We start from the raw sequence: 15,043 nt of genomic DNA, 5'->3' as shown, positions 1-15,043 counted from the left end.
GAACTGTGACTTACTGCACAAGGCCTTCAACAGATTTTCAAAAAAACTTATGATATACATTTCTTGTTAAATTACTACTATATTTTAAGTTTGAATACTTTCATTTATCAAAAAAGAAAAATTTGCTTTTATGAAATGAAAAACCGGTATCATGATATTATCAATTCATCACAATTTTCAAGACTTTGAGAAGATAAATCATTCATCATAGCATTAAAAAAATTTAAGGTTGGAACACAGAAACTGAAGTTTTAAAGTACAGTAGTGTGGTCTATATTAAAAGTCACAAACTAAAAGTAAGCTACTAAGAATATACAAATTAAGACCGTTGTAAAGAAAAGTAACAATTGAGACTTGTTTACACATAAAAGTTTATTTAATAGATGTTCATTTTCATAATAAAACCATTCAACACTCACTAAAGGCTTGCTCCATAATTTTTATGGAAAATTACTCCTCAAAGTTTTGTAAAATTTGTTTAAGCTATTTTGATCAATTAGTTATTAAATGATGTACACAACTGAATATTATTTGAATATGAAATATAAAAATATGCAGGCAAATTCTCTTAAAACGGCAATGGAAAATTTAGTTATTACCACTGCTTAATCGGACCAGGGAGAATTAAGTTACAAGTCACAATTTCTTATCCAATGGCTCTATGGGGTTGGGGGAAAAGTAAAGGATACTGACAGGAGGTCAAATCAGAAGGCAGAGATCACTTCCTGTTCATCTCCATAGTCACAAATAGATCTGATGGGTCTCTGACTCTTCAAATACTTAATTTAATTACTTGAGTTTAAGTGATTCATGAGATGCATCAAGCAGTATTTCAACCAGCTCATGCACCATGAGATATAGATTAGTTGTTAAATAGCTCTGCAGAATATCTCTTCCTCTATGCCATGTCAAATTCTTAACCTTAGATTTGTCATTAGATTATCCTTCCTTCTTCTCTGATCATAAGGACAACTGTTAAACCTTTACTGAAAACTAAAAATAGCATAACTTTTAAAAAAAGAGAGAGATCAATAAGATGTGATATGAGGCTATAAATTTTTGAATGAAAGCAAGAAATATTCAAGTTTTAAAATGCTTATTTCTTTAGATAGATAGATATAACTCAATTTGGACCATCATAATTTATAAATGATAGGTTATTCCATTTTAATTAATATTTAATATTATCCAGTGCATTACAGTTCCCCAAATTTTCTGTCAGTGCACTCAGGATTCCTCTCCCATAAGCAGTATGGTGTAATAGAAAGCCCCTGGGTTTTGAAACCAAACTGCCAATGTTTGAATTCCTCCCACTTTTAAGCTTGGTGATGCTAAGCAGGTAGCTTAATCTTTTTTGAACCTAAGTAGGTCCATATAGAAATTGGCACTAACAATGGAACCTATTTCATAAAGTTGTTTTTCAAGATTAAAAAAGATAATGTCTCTGAAGTGCCTATGACACATGATAATACATTTAATCATTATTTCACCTTAGTTTTTAGAAGGGGTCAACAAAATGAGAAGAAATACCATGCTCAAGATTATGCTGCACATATTCATTTTTGGATTATCAATACTCTATTTGAAGCTGTGTAGTTATATACACTGATTTTATATATATATAATATACCTATAATATATATAATCTTATTACTATCTTATTAAATATATATATTTAATCTTAGTACTTTCCATTTTTAAATTTTAGAAATATGATAAGAAAAATACATAAATATTAAACACAGTCTAAAGACTAGGCTTATAAAAATAGCTTAAAATTCCTTTAATTTTTTGGGAGTTAAATTATACAATAATAATTACAGTTATAAATGAGCATGTGAACCTAGCCATGGTTTATGTGAGATTATTTTTCTAATCCAAGCTTTTCTTAGCAACCTTTATAAATCATGAAATATTCATTTGATTAACGTCATTGTATGAGGGGAAAAAAATAGTTGACTGGTATTTGAGCACATAGATGAATGTAAAAGAAATCACTGCAGTAGTTTTATTCAAGCTTATCTGAGTTAAAAAATAGAATGAAAAAAAATGGGAATTAACCTGCAAGAAACTTGAATTATTTAGGCTAAAGAATACACGACTTAATAGTATAACTCAATATATACTTCAGTATATTATACTTCAGTATAATATATACTTCAGTATATTATATTATTATCCCTAGGTGAATTACCATATACCTAAGGAAGACAGGAAATAGGAAAGGCATTTCAATAGAAGTTTATGAAAGTATGGTAGATATTTTAGTTATTGCTACCAGTTAATCAATGGGAAGATTACTGAAATTGGTTCCTTGTAATAAAAAATAATAATAATTTATTGTTATATATATAAATGAGCCCAAGACAGCCTCTATGGATTGACACCTAGGTTTTTTTTTTTTTTTTACTGTAGAGTGAGACCTGTTAGTTCAGAAGCTCATGAGCACCAAACTCAAACTTTTATGCACCCACTTATTTTTAAAACAGCACAAAAAAGCAGATTTTTCAGCCATTTAGAGCCTTCCTACTTTGTATATCCTGCAAAACCTCACCGGCCATCTGCTGGCCATTGATAAGATAGAGACTTGTGGTTATAAAACCTCAAGTTGCCGTGGCCTTTCTGACCCAGGGGCTCCCCACAATGCTGCTGAGCCACATCACCTAGAAGCCTAAGTTCCTCCTCTGATCCCCGCACCTCCCGCAGGAGCTCCCTTGCCCTCCTCCCTGCTGGATGGTGGCCCCCTTTGTGAGCGTCTGGACAGCCTCCTGCTGTGAGGCACTTTCCCCTCTCATGCAGTCTTCTCCGAGCACTGCCCAATAAAGTTTGTTACGTGGTCGTATCTTTTTCCTTTGATTAGTACCCAAATCTCTTCAACCGTGGCACCATTATCAGTCTAAAGCTGTCAAAAGCTTACTTTCAAGGAATCTACTTTCTGCTTTTAGTGGCCTGCGTTTTAGGCTGGTGAAGAGTTTAAGGAGCCAGCCTCTGAAGAAGGAAGTGGTGGTGCTGCTTGGAGAAATGACTGCTGAGCATTTATAAGAAGACAGTACAAGTAATATGCGCCACCCTGGAAGCAGAGACCCCTGGTGTGGGACAGAAGTGGTCAGCACTGGTCTGTCCAACTGGGATATGCAATATGCTTTGTACTTGTCTATAACGTCTAGCTTAGACTCTCAGAGCAGATCAGAAAAGAAAGAAACTCTCAGCCTGGCTACCTCTTCTTATTTCCTGCAGGAATGTCCTCATGGAGGTATAATAGAAAATTGTATTATCAGCTATTGTCAAGTATTGATGTAAGAAAAATACACTATTTTAAAAATTCTGTATATTTGTATATATTTGTATTTGTATAACCACATAAGCAGTGTCAGTTTTGTTTTGCATTGCACTCAGATGAAGACAGCCATGATAAATTTAGTGCCATAAAAATAAGATAATTCTCCTAAGAAAGTCGTATGATTCTCCTTATTAGCTGAGAGCTCATTGATAGTTGTTTATTTCTTTGTTCAGGTTTTATTTTATTTTATTTTTTTGGTCATATCTGCTTCCACCCAATGCAGGACTCTTGTTCTTGTATCAGAATTGCAATGATTTTGTGGTCTTATTGCATTTGTCTTTTCTTAACTGCATTAGAGCACTTTGCTCAGATCACCACTGTAGCACTGACCACATGCATTATAGTTAATTGCTAGCCTCCACTGGGCAGTGATTTTCTTGGGTACAGAGAACACATCACATCCATTTCAGTATTCCCATCACACAAGTGATATCATCACATCGCATATGTGCCAGGCACACAGATAACACCAACACGTTTTTATTGATTTGCTTCAGTGAATTATTGTAAGCTACCTCAAATCCTTTTGGCAGCAGGCAAAGTAAAACATAAATAGTAATTTTAAGTCAGGTATCAGAAAGAGTGTCAGTGCCTCTTGACACTGGAATAGAATAAATACTGGACTGTCATTCTTCTAGGAAAGGATAATTTTCTATGATATTTTTATAAATAAGAATTTCATAAAGGATATTAAACATTGTCAGTACAGATTCAGTCTCTCAACAAAATATGCTGAACATATAGTATGTGTAAATCACTATTGTAAGCCCTGGGGGAAAATGGTGAATATGGTAGAAGCTCAAGGAATAGTGAGGAAGAAAAATTTATCATATCAGGGTTCTATCAATTGGCCCCAACTTTCCTGTACTTCTTAGGAGTATGATAACATAGAAGAATGGTAGTGAATATGAACATGTCCTTAGTCTGTCCTTTAACAGAATCTCTTTAAACACCAAAAGGAAGCCTTGAAATAAGTGTCATCTAGGGAAATGTAGGCAAAGGTGGAATAGAAGCTCAAATCTATTACCTATAATGTTCCTTGAAAAGAAAAACTCATTTTGACAGTAATTAGCCCATGGCAAAAGGCAAAGTTAAGGGCTGGGTTGTGTAGAAAGCCTTTATTTGGGCACCATATTTGACTTGCTCCAGATAGTTGTAGAAAGGTAGTGGGAATTCAGAATTCCAGGGCTCTAGTCTGGAGTCCCTCTGCGCCTTCAGGACAGTCACCCTTTCCTGGTATTTTAGGTGAAGCTCTAGTTAGAGTGAAAGTGATGTAATAAATCCTAATATTTGCTAACCTCCTTCTTTCTCTACCTTACCAAATATTAAATGATTATTTTCCATCTATGCTTCCCTATGTAGGAAATATGGATTCAGTAATATTAAGCTAGTAAACAAATTTACACTGAAAATAGAACAAGTACAGTAATTTTAGTTAATTTAATGGCTACTATTATTCATAAAGTTAAATTTGATGCTGAAATAATATTCTTTCTTCTTTTAAAGCAATGGACAATAGATAGGGAATGCCATCTTGGAATGGTATTTAGATGGGAAGGGGTTTAAATAGGCTCACAAGATAGCCAGATTCCTGTGGTCTTTTCAGACATACTTTAATAGATTAAGACTCACATTGTTTTTAGGCTATTAAATTTAGTTTAAGGGACTTCCCTGGTGGTCCAGTGGCTAAGACTCCATGCTTCCAATGCAGGGAGCCCAGGTTCCATCACTGGTCAGGGAATTAGATCCCACATGCCGTAACTAAGACCCGGTGCAGCCAAATAAATAAATAAATATTTTTTTAAAAATTTAGTTTAAAAATTAAGTGATTCTATTCCCAAATTTAAAATAAGTCCTTTTCTATGGAAGACAGCACTTTTTTTTTTTTAAACAGCATTTTGGTTACTATTGTCAAATCATAGGGATGAAGCAAACTGAAAACCCTACCCATTCTAATTCTCTGACTTATTTACTACCACTCAGTAGCTTCCCAGTGGACTTGAGTAAAATCCAAACTCCTAACTGTAGCCACAAAGCTTGCAGGGACTCAGCCTCAGCCCCTTGTCTTCCTGTCCTCTCCCTGTCCTGCTCTCTGGGCACTTCGGCCTTCTTGTCTACCAGGAGTATCCTGAGTTCAGGCCCAACTGAGGGCCTCTGTACTTGCTATTCACCCTGTCTCTCAAGCTTTTCTCCTAGATTTTGTATGGCTGTTTCCTTCTCATCACTCAAGTTTCAGCATCAACTTTGCCACCTCCAAAGAGACTTCCCTAACTCCCAATTAAAATGATAAATTCCCAACTTGGCCACTCTCTTTCCTATTGCCTTATTTTGTAGTCTTCATAGCACTTCTTAGTATTTGAAATTTTTATTGTATTAGTTTATTTATTTACTGTCTATTTCCTCTAGTATAACATAAGACCTAAGAGATCAGGAATCTTGTCTATTTTGTACATTGGTTGCTATCTAATAAATACTTGTTGAATGAATGAATGAATGAATATGATTTCATTCTGCTTTAAAATATCTCCAGAGAAGGATCACATTTTAACTGTCTGGTTGAACTAACTATAAAGAGTGTCTTACCCTTATAGCTATTCAAAAATACTTATCTTTTAGCTAGTACTGTTTTTTTCTTGTTCTGTTCTTCTTAGAAAAGATATCACATATTTGAATTTTTTTCCCAGACAAGTGATTTTAGTTCCTTTAGGCTTTTCTCTTGTGTCTTATGCATTAATATTCTACCAATGTGGACGTCTGGTTCTCCCCTGAAACCTATTCAAGTTTTCTACATTGCTGTGAATTTTTGAAGCTTGGAAAAGTAGCCGTTATATGAATAATGTTCTGGTCAGTGTTGAATGCATATGAATCATCATTTAATTCACAAAAGGAGTGGATTGATGGCTCACAGCAATTTGTTTCCTTTATCTTTCCCTAATGAAAATTAAAATCTTATTACTACCGTACCCATGCATGTAGAAAAATTAAAGTTATATTCTTTGCAGTAATAATTTCCTATTTTCATCATTTTTGAAAAGAAATAAAGATGGCTTAATGGTTCCAGACTTTTAAAATGTAGCTAAATAACCTTTAAAAATGTGAGTAATCATAAACAAATGTTGTCTTCAGATCCTAATTGGCAATTAATCCCTTTTTGTCCTTCCTTCTTTGTCATGCATTTCAATAATATTGCAATTTGTTGAGTGGCCTCTGATATCTGGGCTGCACAAATCCAATCAGTGGCATTTCACATTATAGAGTTGCTCATGATGTGCCAGATTCTACATCACCTTTGAAGCACAGTCTCTTTAAGAATCCAAAAAAGATCAGGTCCCACTTAACACATACGGTTAGAAAGTTATTTGTTCTGCATGTAGAAAGAATATCATCATGTAGTAATAAGATGTCAGATATTAGCCATATTCCTTCTGATTTTAAGTAGACTATTTAGAAAAAAATGTTTTTTGAGAATGCTAGCTCATTCATCCTGCTGTTTTGCCAAAAATGAAAATCTGTCCTGCTTTTAATCATTTTATCAAAGTCTTTACTGTGTAACACTATTTCAGTGACCAGAATCTGAAGATTTATGAATATAAAATGTATAAGGCACCTGGCCCTTTGCCACAAAGGAAAAAAATCTTTCAAGTATGCAAAAAAAACGACAGTCACTGAGGTATCTTAATATCTAAACAGTATTTAATGACATCTTACTGGTTTCATTGCTTTTTCCCTCTTGTTTGCATGGAGAGTGTGTGTGCACAGAATTTCTGAGTAGAATCAAATGAGGAAAGAGAATGGTCTCCAAACCCAATCTCCCTGGTTCTATTTATTTGGACTACCACTGCCAGGTTTACCTTCCTTGTACACGGCCATCAACATCAATCTGTCTCTCATACTCTCTGTGGCTACCTAAACCATTTGGTTGGTTTCCAGATTCTTTCATAATTTGGTGTTGTTCTATTCAATTTAATTTTCCAGTAAACTCCCAAGACATTCTCCAGTGATGTGCTTTGTCCCAAAATTGTCATTCCTGTGAACACACCTTACTTCTTCTTGCTCTCTTGTTCTCATTCATACTCTGCCCTCTCTTGCCTAGACAATGTTCCTTTTCCTCATCAACACAGTGTCCTTCCTTAAAATTGCAGGCCAAATTATATCTCTTCCCATGAAACCTTCCCTAACCTCCAGCCTTCTCCCTCCTGACAACCCAACACCCTCTACCCAGGTCATGTCTCCATTGGTCTTCCTTTTCTTGGAATCTCAGAATAGTTCAAAATTCAGCATTTAAATTCATGCACACTGTTTTTTATGTCATACATAATACTCATATCACTCAAATTTGGCTCTAAGCTCCTAAAAAGCAAAACACCATGTCAAACTTTTTTACTCCCCCAAAGCACATAGCACGGTTATGGCTGTTGTCCTGGACTGTGCAGGGGAGGAATCCCAAGCATGTCTCAGGTCCATCAGCACTATACATAGAATTGGTGGTAAATAAATGCATCTATTGATTCATTGATTTGTTACAGGTGAATTTTAAATGTTTATGTTCTAAGTGATGAAAAAAAGTGACAAACAATGGTAAGGACAGAAAGGAAGCAGTATTTGGATAGGACAAGGCAAAATACAGAGGGCCAAAGTAGCAATTTTTGGTGCTTAGTAATTTTTGCAAGTATTTGCAAGGCTAATGTGCTCTGTTATCTGTTTAGAAACGTTTAGTGATTGATATAAATCAGTTCTGTAAGCCATTTATTAACCTGCAAACAAATGGTGCAGTTTACTTGGCCATCACAAACGAAATGCCAGGTGTCAGATCTCACCAGAGAGATTATGCTTTTCCCTCTAAATACAGCACAGTGCCTGGCACATTGTAATTGTCCAATAAATACTTGTTGACTGAATTAATCAACGAATGAATTTCTAAATATTTAAACCATGAGTACTGACATTGAATTTGTGCTATTTAAGTTTAATTTACACTTTTCAATCACGACCAAACGGAAATCCTTTCTTGACTCTCCCCTACACTGTGTTAGGTCTCTATCTTAGAATGTTAGGACTGCTATACCAAAATACCATAGACTAGATGGCTTTTAAACAAAGGAAGTTGATTTCTCACTGTTCTGGAGGTTGAGAAGTCCAAGATCAAGGCACTGGCAGATTCGGTGTCTGGTGAAGACCCACTTCCTGGTTCATAGATGGTCCTCTTCTTGTTGTGTCCTCACCTGGTGGGAGAGCTGAGGGAGCTCTCTGTTGCCCCTTTTATAAGGACACGAATGTCACTCATGAGGTCTCCACCCTCATGAACTAATTATCTCCTCAAACCTTATCTCCAAATATGAACCTTGGGAATTAGGTTAGGTTCCATATATTAATTTAGGGGGACCTGAATATTCAGTCTATAGTAGTCTCTCTGATGTATCTACTCATGGTCAGGTATAGTGGGGATAGAGGGCTCTATAAAATCCATCACACTTGGTTATTAATGTTTAATTATCTGTCTTCCCCTCTAGACTGGGTGCTATAGGTGCTGTGAGATCAAGGACCATACCTGCCGTCTTCAAAGATGAATCCCCTGTGCAAAACAGAATCTGCCACCCTGTATAAAACAAACACTTGAATGAATGAATGATTAACCTGCAATATCACTAGGGGTACGTTTTTCCAACCTCCTCTCTGTCCACTTTTTCCACAGCACTTTGTATTTTAAAGTCAAATATTTTGTGAAGGTTAATTTGCATCAAGTTGATAATCATCCTGATAACCATCTAACCATCTAATCATCCTGATAACCATCTAACCAGAAATGTAGTCATTTCTGTGACTACAGTGGTGGGATTATTTGTTCTATAATGAAAATGAGTTTCTGTACAAGACTTAGGAAGCATACTTAAATCCATTAAGCACATCTGTTAAAATCTCTTGGCATTAAAAAAAAAAAGTTTAACTGGATTCATTTCCAACATTTTTATGAAATGTAGAACAATTGAGAACTAGAGATCTAATAACTCTCTCTACTATTTCTACAGGTTTGGACCACTGCTTTATGTAGAGAGAGGTATATTAAAAAATCACTTTCTAAACAGCTTTAGGATGGACATTAAATTGAATAGAAGGAATACTTTTTTTTCTCTGAATCTACTAATTTCAGTGTAAAAGTGGAGAAAGAAATAAGCTATGAGATGAAAGCCTTATGTGAAGATAGGAACTAGTGGGTTCCCTCAGAGTCTGAAGTGGTCTTGCTGTTAGTGAAAATATTCATTCTGCTTCTCTATCCATTTGGGCACCGTGAAATATCTGTCACTAGAAATCCCTTGAAAATGTTTTGCTTATCAGTCCTCAGAGATCAAATTCCCATAGGCTACATTTAACTGGCAAAAAACCATCAGTGTATGCCTTTCCTTATATTTGATGTTCCTTTTTCTTACAGATGTTGAATCATAAGATTAGGACCTTGACTATGACTTCTATAATACACGGAAACCATTTCCAACTAAAATAAGATAGCAATATAGTAAAATATAACCAAAATTATGCTTCATAAATACTTTTACATTGCTAATGACCTAAACTCTTACTATGGAAGAAATTCTTCAGTTTGACTACATTTCCAAATACCTTCAATAATCAGTAAAACACTGCCAAACTCCCTTTCAGTTTCTACAGACTCATCGTCTCCAATAGTGTTCAAAAGAGAGAGAGAAAGAGCAAAAGAGCAGAGCTGTCTTCACAAACAAGTGCAAACTATTTTCAGCAGAATAAAGCTCCTGCTTTCTGGAAGTAAATATAAAATGGAAACTTAGTATTTTTCAGGTGAACACACTGCAGCAGACAATGACGCCATTTTGTTTCCTTCCCTTTTCTTTGGGTAGAAGGAAAGAGTCCTCAAATGTACAGTGAGCTAACTAATGCTGCTGTTTTATTCAATTAGATTTTGGAGTCAGGACAAAACACTGGAGATATAAAAATCTATGACTTTGTGCAATTCATAGAGATTTAAAGGGAAAGAAACATTGCCATTTTGGTTCTGAACTTGAGGTAATTTCAGAGGTAATCTAATTAAACACTCAATATTACAGATGAGTTAATTTCAAGTCTGAGAGGCATAAGTAACTTACCCAAGGATAGTAATCAAGTTCATATTTTAAAGAGTTCAATTTTGTAGAAAGAAAAGCATATGTGTAGATAATTTAATGAAAGAAACTTTGTGAATCATTTCTTTATTACTGTTATTCCTAGTTTACTAGCAAATTTTAATAGTATTGGACTATATACAGATATGATTGAATACTAAAAAGAAAAAAAAATCTACCAAGATATTCCAGTGTTATCACTCTGGGTTATAATTTTTTAGAGTAATTACAAAGATGTGTTTTTACTATAACAAATTATATTTTGGTGCCTATAAACTTTTGAAAAGATGTGAGAAGATACTACATATTCTATAGAAGTTATGCACATTTACATATAAAAATACATATAAATAATATACCATTAAAATGATATCTATAGATGTATACATGTATTTTATATATATATATATATATTCACATATGTCTGTATATGGTACACTAGGCAGAGATGTTTTTACAATGTATTTTCATGTAACTGAAACTTATATTGCTGAAGATTTCCTTTCCTTTTCATAGACAGAAGTTTTATAACCTAACATGAGACATCTGTCACAGAGAAAGAGAGTTCCATAAATTTTAGCTTGGCTCACCTCCACCTTGAATTTAGGAAACACATTTTGATGATTCATATATATGGCATAAAGGTATCATTGACAATAAAATGACTTCAGGCTATATAAACCCATAAATAAAGGGAAATCAAACCTTTCATACAAGTAATCCATACAAGAAATCATTTTGTAAATTTGAAGACACCTATCCTATATTGGCATGATGGTTACAAGTCCCTAAAAAGAAAAAATACATAAGTTTGCACTTTCCATTTTTTAACACATTCAGAGTTCCCCTTCCCTTCCTTCCAAGACACATGTTTTGGAGTTTTATGGTGCCCAGCATTAATTTTCTTCCAGTTCCTTGCTTTCTGAAACATGCCCAATAAGAAGCTATTAATCAGTTAGTGGAATCAATCATTTGTTTTCCTCAATTAACCATATTGACTAGAACAGCGATTCTCAGTCCTTAATGTGCATATAAATCACCTGGGGATTTTATTAAACTGTGGAACGAATCGGATTCAATAGGTCTGAGCGAAGACTGACATTTCTAACAAGCTTTCAGTTGCTTATGCAGCTGGGCAGTCGACACACGAGGCTTATCAAGGCTCCAGAATCCTTAGCCATAGGTATTTATTGCTGTTCACTCTCACACATAGGCATTCAACAAACATGTATTGAACATGAACTCTGAACCAGCCATTGTGCCCTCCAAAGAGTAAATTTAAGGGCAAGCAGGCTTTCAAATTTCTTTTTGCTTTATATTTGGCTTATTACATTTCCATTATGGGAAATAGGGTGCAAAATGCCCCAGGGAAAAATGTGAATGGGGAATACTGGCTGGACTTGCTTGGGAGTAATTAATTCCCTCATTTAGGTTAATTTTTTGCTAAGCACCATTTAAATCCTGGGGGCCACCATCCTCATAAGTTTTACTAAAGGGAATGTCTTATATTCTCCCCAATAACTGTAAAAATGCAACCTGGCAGTTCAGTTATGAGGATCAACCAAAGGTTCATTTTCTTCATCCCTTCAACTTTTTCAACTCTTTTCCTAAGTAGGAAAACCCCATGGAAAGAAGATAGTTTTTGAAATCAGGCACGTTTGGGTTTAGATACAACATATTCTGCTTACTTGTGTGATCCTAGGCAATTTACTTCAATTCTCTGAGCCTCTGTTTTCTTACCTGTAAACATGGGTTAATAAAAATTATCTTACATTCATTTAAAACATACTTCTTGAACACCTCCGATGTACTGGGCACTGTTCTAATTCTTGGGATGGGAGAATGAACAAATGAACATAGACTTCTTCCTCATGTGTCCACGGGGTGGAAATAATGCTTATAAATAGGATCTGACCATCAAAAATGGTAGTAATTAGCATTCCTTAGTAGCTTTCAACTCCTTGGTGTTTTCCAGTTAACTCCTAGGTAAGTATTGGGTTGGCCAAAAAGTTCGTTCGGGTTTTTGGTGCCAGCGTCTGCAAAAACCCGAATGAACTTTTTGGCCAACCCAATAGAACTGCCATTTTCACAAACTTTCATAGCAGTTCTCACTTACTCATGCTTACTATAAGCCAGGCATGGTTCTAAGTGCTTTACGTATCTATCCACACTCATTTAACCCTATGAGGCAGGTTGTTATTTTCATTTTACAAGGATAAGAACAGCAATGCTTAGAAAGGAAATTAAAGAATTTACCAAGACCATGAGCTGGTAAATAGCAGAGCTGGGATCTGAATTCACATAGTTTGGCTTCAGAGACAAGGTCTTAACCACAACACCTTGGAGTAATAAAGTTAGAACCATTCTAAATAAGTCCCCAAATTTTCACTTCACGTATTAAAACTGCCCATACCGAATTGTATGTTAGCTAGGTTTAGTATGCCCTCTGGTGGAAAACCAAAGAAGGAAAGACAAGGAATGTGAAGTGCAACAGGAAGAGACAGGAACAAGTTCACTGACATTCTGGGCTCTAGAAAAGTTTGCAAGCTCATGAAAATGGCTGGAAAATCTACCAGGAAGAAGGCATAAGAATACTGAGCAAGACTAGTCAACACGACGTAGCTGCCTCACACACTGGCTACACACGGCAGAGTCCCTACAGAGGCAGCTGTGCGAAGGAATCTTGTAAAATCTCAAAGAATGAATATCAGAATTACAGTTTTTACGAGAAATCATTTTAATTAAAACAAGTATATGCCAGAACGTCAAAAAAACATGATCATGTAGCTATTGTACACTGCCTTCTCAGGAAGGAATTGAGAGCAGGCAATGTGGTATTCCCCTCTAGAGTGCTAGAATTTTCAGGATTCATGAATTCCTGGGACGTGCCTTCCTAAGGCCCTAAGGGCTGATTCTGTGCTCCCTAACCTCACCTCCCAAGCAAAAGCTGGTGTAAAATAAAACATTATTTCTTTGCTTCTCAGACTATACACTCAAGTGGTTAAAGGCAATAGATCTTAAATGTAAGCTGGCTGGTGGACCTTGAAGACTGCACAGCATTTTGTATGAAGTCACCAACACTGATACTTTTCCTGTGCTCAGGCAGCTGAGGAGGGGAGGGAAGTACTGCCCCCTCTTATGCTTCTCTTCACTCTTCCTCTCAGTCCCAGCAAGATAAGCACCTTTGTTCCATGGAGGCCAGGAGCCCCTCAGGAAGACTCTTATTCCTGGTAAGAAACAGTCACTCTCAACTATAGGCTCTTTGGCTAAGGATTGCCCTCTCCGCTTCTTATTCGGGTCTCTCAGGAGGATGGCAGTGACATTAGAGATTGCTGTGCATCCATCTTCTGAGAATCTAGGACTTTATGTGCATGTTAATTTATCTAGGGGGAAAGAACATGACCTATTTTGCCCTGGGACTAGAAAATTGATCCTTCAGTTGGCTGATGGGCTGGCATTACTGTTTCTACTCTTTATCTTCCTACAATCCATCTTCCACTCATTTTAGTGCTTCTAGCGCATCCTCTGGAATGAGAAAACTCATCCTTAAAAGTATAAAGTATTTTCTAGAATTTTTACTTAAAATTAAAAAAAAATACTTTTACTTTAAAAAAAAATCGTACTAGTCCTTAAAAATAACTACGTAACTGTGTTCTGAAGTTCAGTCAACAATATACATGTTGTTTTGGGTTGTCACAATCTCTAATATCACTTCAGAGTTTCCTTTTCTGCCACCCTATTCTGAAGGCTTTAAAAAATAATTTTCTACAGACTTTTCCTAGCTCTTGGCATGAAATAGAAATGGATTTTTCTGTCATGTAAAGAAAATAGGTGATGAGCATTACTTTTCTTCACAGTAGTAAAGGAACTTCGGAGGACATCAGTGTTTCCATGCTGAATTCACACAGTCATTTGCTTGTGTACCTCTCTCTCAGCACTTACTACTTTTCCAGAAACCATATAAGCTCCTTGACCAATCCATCTCTGAATCAATCACAGGACATAGTAGAAACTTTGCACATTTGAAAAAGGGAAAGAGGAGGGAACAAGAAAAGAGGTCATTCTTATCACCATCAAGATTATTTTCAATATTTCCTTTGTTCTGAGCCTCTTGTTAGAAGTCATTTTTCCTTCCATTCTATTATCATATTTTGTTTACTTCATATTTATTTCATTTTGCTTTCTATTATGGTTAATTTAGTATTTCTTTTTCTCTTTCTCTCTACCCCCTAGACTTTTTCAACTGGATTTCTTATCTGAGCCATAGAATACAGAAAATTATTTGAGTGATTATTTTCTTAATTTCTTCAAGGAAGGCTCTTAACTGGTACCATTCTAGATGCCTAAAAGAAATGTTAATTTGTCATATATAATAGATGCCTTAGGTCATTAAAGCTCAGTTCTTTCCTGCAACCCTGGCTGGGAAAGGCTACGCATTTGACATCACCCACAGTACTGCACTGTACTCCATTACAATAAGTGTTTTTTTAATAAACAAATAAATGAATGTAAACTTCTAAGTGTGAGTCATTTGAAGTTTCATTCAGTTCATGCTTTAACAAAATTATTTTCT

General features: G+C 35.5%; 1 long non-coding RNA gene across 1 annotated transcript in view; it reads right to left on the bottom strand.

Moving 5' to 3' along the window:
* Positions 1 to 15,043, bottom strand: part of LOC309667003 — a 1,042,512-nt gene that overhangs the window by 217,706 nt on the left and 809,763 nt on the right. The window lies entirely within an intron of this gene.

This window comes from Balaenoptera physalus (genome assembly GCF_965194825.1).
Source record: "Balaenoptera physalus genome assembly, chromosome: 9".
NCBI classification, from domain to species: domain Eukaryota; kingdom Metazoa; phylum Chordata; class Mammalia; order Artiodactyla; family Balaenopteridae; genus Balaenoptera; species Balaenoptera physalus.
The sequence above is the reverse complement of the archived record's forward strand: the minus strand, read 5'-3'. Positions and strand labels throughout refer to the sequence as shown.